A 7,307-nucleotide genomic window follows, 5' to 3' on the forward strand; every position below is an offset into this window, starting at 1 on the left:
CAGTCAAGACCAAATATATTCTTCAAATATGGAATCAGTTGTCTTATAAAAATATAAAGATACTTCACAGAAAATGTGCTTCACATAATATATTGGATTTAATTTTGAAACATCAGTGGAATCTACATGTTGGAATTATATCTATCTCTTACTCAACAATAGATTGCAACAGGATGCCCTTTAAAATGGGGATTATTCAATTTGAAGGTGATTCTTCCCTTTGGACCTCTCCCTTCTGAAATCATGCAGAGGTTTTAACTAGGAGAGCCCATTTATATAATTTTAAAACATTCTTCTAGCATGCAGATGCTCTTTAGAAGGGACTGCATCTTCCTTGGGATGCAATAGTGAGTTGGGTTTTATGGTCTCCTTGGTTAATGCCCTGGCTAGAAGTCTGAAAGATGTTGTTGATACGGTTACCATCTTACTGCTTCAACTACTTAACTGCATTTCAGGCTTGTCTGACTGTCTCAGGCCCTGTACAAAGGGGGCTCAAACCAGAGCAGTTTGGAGTCCCACAGATCACAAATGATTACTGAGTTGACACTCCCTTCAGCATTTTCAGCAGCAATTCTGCTTTAGCCCATACCATGTTTTGGCTGATAGGTATGTACCCAGAGGACATGTGGTAATGACCTTTCGTGCCAGCATCCCTCCTACCTGCTTGGCCAGCACATCCCAAACCCAATGGTCAGACCTGTGCCAAAAGGAGTGGTGGAGAAAATTCACAACACCAGTACTTGGAAGGTTTGTTTATAATATAAATAATACGATACTTTTAGCCTGAACACAATCACTTGCTGCTTGGAATTTATCCTACTCTATGAGTAACTGAGGTGACAAGCAGAGAAACAAGTGATTCAGCCTTCTCCCTTCCTGTGCTGTAAGAAGTAGTTGGGCAACTAAGATTGTTTAAGAAAACGCACAATTGATTATTTAGGTGTTAGAATTGCTTTCCGTTTCCTTTTAATATGTCTTAACTATGCATTTCTTTTTTAAATAAAACTTTCTTTTTTAAATAAAAAATCTTCAGTGGGGGTTCAGTGGGGTTGCTGAACTCTGGCTTCTGTTTGGAACACCTTCCTCAAATTGTGAGCTTTGGGATCCAGCGGGGTCAGCCCTGGGGTGGTGGCGGAACAGAACCTGTTGCTCTCAAACATGCTCTTACCGAGGCACTGGTAAATGGCCCGGTAATGGGTCTCCTCTGCCACCTCAAAGGTTTTGCTTTAAGTTCCCAACATGTTCATGGACAAGAATAACTACCTTTAAAATCACATTTGCATTTAAAAATGGGACTTCCCATTATCTAAAATAAGGCTTGTGAGCTAAAACAAACCAGCCCTTTCTCAAAAAGAGCCACAAATAATATTACATGGATTAACTGTGGAGAACCATTCAGTGCTGGCTGAGCTGTGCTGGTTCAAAATGAGAACAAATTATGTCAGTGTATCTTTTCCCAAAAAAGCCACATCTTTTGATTTTGGAGGGGAAAAAGGCAAATCTTGAGGGCTGGCTGCTTCCACGTCTCCACTATTCTTTTGGGTTTGTGCTGTGATATTTAAGGAAAAGTTAATTCCTGGTCCTTTCCAGCCTCATGGGACTTTAGAGCTTTAAACAGATCCTGGGAGGGGAAGTTATGACAACGCCTGCAGAAGATGTGATTCAGGCAGGCAAACACACCCAGGCTGTGTGTGTAACCTGTATTTGGTCTGTGGGATGGAACTAGCTGCGCTGGTGTCCCCAGTGACCTACCCACTTGCTATTTTTTTCCTGGCAGGAATCATGTCACCCCACACGGAGGCAGGGGTTTCAGATACAGAGCAGTGTCCTTAGTACCCAGAGAAGAAGTGCAGTGAAGAGTATATGCTTGCTCCCCTGCTGCCCCTCCCATGAGGGATGCAAGAGAACAATGTAGTTATCAGCCTCAGCCATAGCTGAGCAGGGTCATCTGTTTTCAGACATACACAGGATGTGTTCCCTATATGCAGGAGAGGCATTGATGGACTGCATGTGCCACAATCCACCAGCTTCTCCCAGTCAGCAAGAGGCCAGTGCTGGAACTGCTGATGTGACACAGCTGCAGACTGACAGGTAACATTTTGGTACTTGGATATGTCACACAGCTGCTGGCTGCCAGAAACTCAATTACCTCAGCCCCAGTGTCTCATTTAGCAGTTCAACGTTAATGACTGCCTCTGTGTCCTGCACTCATCACTAGTACTGCTATTGATGGTGTTACAAGACTCAAGTGTCTCTTCTGTACTGCCCAGCACCCTTCACCCAATGGGACTCCAGGTGTTGTGGTTTAAGCCCTGTCGGCAAGCCAGCCACACAATTTCTCCCCCCCACCTTTCTTCCCTTCCCTCCCCTAGCAGGGAAAACTCCGCTAGCAGGGAAAAACACCCCTGTGAACATCAAATTTCTGATTTAGTAACACACGGGGATAAAAATAGTAAAGATTCAACCCAGAATGAACAAATGACCATACAGAGATGCTGGTGAGGGACTATTCATTAGGGACTGTAGTAATAGGAGAAAGGGGTAACAGGTTGAAACTTTAACAGCAGAGGTTTAGACTGGATATAAGGAAGAAATTCTTTACTGTTAGGGTGATGAGGTGCTGGAATGGGTTGCCCAGGGAGGTTGTGAATGCTCCATCCCTGGTAGTGTTCAAGACCAGGTTGGATGAAGCCTTGGGTGATATGGTTTAGTGTGAGGTGTCCCTGCCCATGGCAGGGGGGTTGGAACTAAATGATCTTGAGGTCCTTTCCAACCCTAACTATTCTATGATTCTATCATGGCAACTTCACAGTGATGATTAAGATGCATTTGCATTGCAGTCTCTTCTAGTGCATCAGCTGCCTGAGATTTTTCTGTTTATTTCCCCCTGATGAGGTTTAGGAACATTGCCGACAGGCCAGCATAACTCTCTCCATATCATTACTGTTATTGCTGGGATATTTGCATAACACTGACAGCCATAAATTATGCCAGAAGAAATAACAAAATGGTATTGTTGATGTATCCAAGGATATGACCAAAATAAGGTTTGCAGCCAGACCTATGTTATTAGACCCACTGGTCTAGCTGAGAAAAATCAATAAGCTTTCAAGTATATCAGTGCTTCTCCAGGTCCAAAATAGAAGTAGCAGCCTTGGAACAAAAACCAATTGAGAACAACTGCTGTTAAATTCAGTTAGATTTTTATCAACAAGACCACCTGAGAGAAAATAGATGGGATCTGTGACACTGAAGGGTATCTGTGACACTGAAGGATATTCTACAGGCAGATAATTTATAGGTTGTGTAATAAAGAAGACACGTTGGTGGAAGAAAAGGTTAAAAGAAGTCACAGAATCTCTCTTTTACTCTGTTGATGACAAAAAGAAGTTCAAATACAGGAGACTCAGACTTATCCATCTTTGCTTAAGGGTCATAGATAGCAATGCACCAACTGGGAAAGTGTGGTATTTAGCACGTGGCTGGGTGCCCTCCCTGCATCAAATCTGTCCCTTTCTGCCCCTACGATCTAGGCCCTTGGGATAACACCAATGCAAAGAGATGTTCTGGAAGAGCCTGGTGATGAGACTATACTTCCACAACCAGAAATTTCTCTGGTGTCAAGAGACAGGAGCATTTGCATGGACAGACCTGCATTTTAACAAAAACATTTTTCTTGGTTTTGTCAAGACAGTGGGATTCTGGGGTTAACAGATGACACTGTGTTTTTTTTTTTCTTGCTATCACACACTTCACATCTTCTGTGTTTTGGTGTCAGCTTAAGACATTAGTGAATTCAAAAACCTCTGAACCTGTAAAGCTGTTCCAGAAATAATCATTAGGGATGATTTCTAATCAAAGTGTTTCTTATCCTCTTCCCAGCTGAGAACGTGCTGAATTCTCTCTCCCCTCACAAAACATATCATTCAGTAAATCCAGCATGGAGAAACCTTCAACTCACAGACGGATCCTTCTCACTCAGTGTGATGTCTCACCTTCCTCTCCCTCCCAGGCTGGCCCAGGCTTCCAAAAAAGTCTGGGAAAACATTGTGTCATTCCCAGCTCAGCTGCTATGCCTGCAATGAGCACCACGTGCCCCCCTGCTGGCTGTCGAAGTACCTGTGCAGCGGCAGCTCCTGCAGCCCCTCATCTGGGGAAGGAATGAAGGAAGGGAGATGTTTCTTACTCAGGGGCTGGGGCACGTTCCCAGCATTGCTGGTTCTGACCCCCCATGGTGCCCTTCCAGCCTCCCTGCCAGGCCCAGGGGAGGCACAGCACATGAACCACATCTGCTGGCACAATTCCACTGTTCCTCAGCTAATCTGTGCCGAGCACGAAAATAATCACAGCAGCCAGATTCTTAGGGATGCAGTCTCCAGAGACCCCAAATAGGCCAGTAGTTTGTCAGGGGAAATGGCAGCACCCGGCAAAACTGCAAAGACAGAGAGAGAACTAGCAGTCATGAGAGAAGTACAGGATACAAAAAAACAGGACAGGAAGATAATACAGAGCAAATGCATAAAAACCAAGGTTACGTGCTGCCACTTCTGCACCAAACAGCTTGTATGTACTGCTCTCCCTCATGCTGCTTCTGTCACAGGTGCACCCAGGTCCCTCTTACCAGTGAGCAGATTACTTTATCTCATTTTTTTTTCCATTTATTTCAGCTTTCAACTGCATTTTGTGCATAATCACATTCAATTTTTGTCAAGGTTTTCTTGGTTTTGTTTCTGTGAGTTTTAATATTTTTATAAATAGCTATATTTAAGTCATTTATGTAGCATCTATGTCATTATATTTCTGTTACAATTTAGTGGCTGTTACAGCAACTGAAATGGCTTGTTTTTCAAAGAAACCTTCCTGAAACAGCAGCTGATGGTGCTCCTTTAACCGAAGAATTCTCAGGGCAAAATGCAGCTCAAATGATGCAGGCACCCATCTGAATGATTTATTTAAACCTGAATAACACAATCCTCCCTTCAAGGACTAGAAAAGCAATTAGCCACTTGTTTATGCTCTGCCTGTGTGCAAACTCACTTTTACACATTACTAAAGCTGAGTAGCTTAGACGAGATTCAAGAATCAGATGCAAGCAAGAAGAATCAGCATGGATACATCAAATATATATATGAATACATTTACTAAAGAAGTCCTAAAGCAACTGCTTCTCATGATCCTAAACTCAAAATGGTTTCCACAGGGTGTGAGAGACGTCTGAAAGTTGTGAGCAGATACGGACAACCGACTGAATAGAACACATGGTGGTGCTGATGCTGCAAAGCAACCCTGTTTTTTAACATGAAAAAAGGAGAGAGGAAGCACAGATGACAAGTATGGTCTTCTTGGGAATCCTAATCCTCAGAGAGGAAAAAAAAAAAGGACAACTTATTCCCATATTAAGGGAAGAATCCACTAGGGACAACTGTAACTGTAATAGTATAGATGGGAAGTTAAAATAAACTAGAGGAAAAGTACAAAAGCACTGCCTTTCTGCAAACCTAAACAAGAGAGTGACAGCAGAGCCACAACCTGCCAATTGAAGTCCTGCAACAGTGGGAGAGTCTGAACCATGCAATAGGTGACATTTAAACTGGAATTTTGTTTCCATAATGAAATTCACAGTAACTCTTCTCACAGGAAGTCACCTAAAACATCAGGAACCCGGAGATTTTCTGGAATTCCCAAGGGTTCTTATTCCACCCCATAAAATGGGAATGCTGGAAATCCAGACATTCCCCCAAGGTGCTGGCATCAGAACCAGAAACTTCTTCCAGTTCTGGAGAAGGTATCTGCAGAAAGTATGTTACTGATCTACCCTCTCACCAGACACCTTTCAGTGCTGTGCTCGCCTATAACATGCAGAAATATATCTTCTTCAGAGGCAAACAAGAAAACAGAAATCACCCAGCTCAGTAAAATAATATTAAACACACCTGATGTGAAGCACTGTGAGAAAAACCTGACTACTGAATAAAAATATCAATGTGCTCTACTCCCCAAAGCCAGAGGTGAGTACAGTATTTGTGCAGTGCAGGGAGCAAACCTGTGAAGGAATGTCAAATAAAACAAGCATGCAATTTAAAGGAAGACATGTTTTAACAGCTTCTGCAGTTAAGGATTTACTCAGTGTTTGGAGTATATGCTGTACTTTTGAGGGATCTTCTGCACTGTTCCATCAGACCTCTGACCTACCTGTCGTTTGGTTCAGAGATGGAGATGACACTCCAGACAGGCATCAAGACGCGTAGAAATACTACATGAATTCAGACAGCAGAGACTTCTGGAGATGGGCACTGGAGTCTCAGCCACAGCACAGATATAGCTAGCAATAAGATGAAACATAGTTAAGTCCACTTCTGCCAATCATGTCAGAGAAAAGCTTCTTAGCACTACTGTCCAAATGGAGGCTGGAAACAAACTGGCCTGCTGGTGACAACGAGAGTGCCATAAAGCCCATCTGGCTTCTGCTGGCCTGCTTCTATCTTGATTTCGCTTGTAATACCTGATAGCACTCATCTATTATCACCCACACCAGCATTCCCACTGAATGGCTACAAAGAAGAAAAACAGTTCACTCACAGCTGACCAGTGCTCCAGATCTGTCTGCTCCTAACACAACTGATTTCTTGCTCTATCCAAATTGCATGAAGAAATATTTCCTGGGGAAAGGCAGCCTCCACAAGCACTTTATTTGGAGTATGTCACATTCATTTAAGACTGGAGCCTTTAAAAAATAGGTTCCTGTTTAAAATGGTTTGCTACTGCTGAAGCAGCCTTGTTTTTCAACGGCATCCCAGTTATTCCTTTGTCAGCTGCTGTGTTTCAGTGGCATCAATAAGGCACACAGCAACAAGTATGCTGTGAGCTGTCATAGCTTGTGCTATCAAGTTTCAATACATTTCCAGAAGAAAAGGCACTCCTGCAGTGACAGGCTGGCAGTTTCCAGAGCAGACATTTCTCACTCATACATAGAAGGTGGAAATGAAACACAAGATGGTGTCAAAAACACTTTCAAGCTTATACTTGGAAGAAAATTATTTTTAACTTGAAAATCCACCAACATTTAAAATTCTCTGCAGAATTTAGTTTAGATTTACCTTTATGTTTACTTGGAATTCAGTGTAGTTTCTGTAAAGCACAGTAACTGCAAACTTCTCTCATTTTTGGGATTCTTCACTTATTTAAACAAAAAAACAGAGAGACTAGAACAGTATAAACCCTGCTGTGTCCTTCCTTCAGCCCTCATTGTTTGCTTCTCTGACTGTCTTGCACAAGAGCTCTTGTGGAGTTCCTCACGGGTCGGTGCT

The sequence above is a fragment of the Melopsittacus undulatus genome, chromosome 1, assembly GCF_012275295.1.
Source record: "Melopsittacus undulatus isolate bMelUnd1 chromosome 1, bMelUnd1.mat.Z, whole genome shotgun sequence".
Classification (NCBI taxonomy): domain Eukaryota; kingdom Metazoa; phylum Chordata; class Aves; order Psittaciformes; family Psittaculidae; genus Melopsittacus; species Melopsittacus undulatus.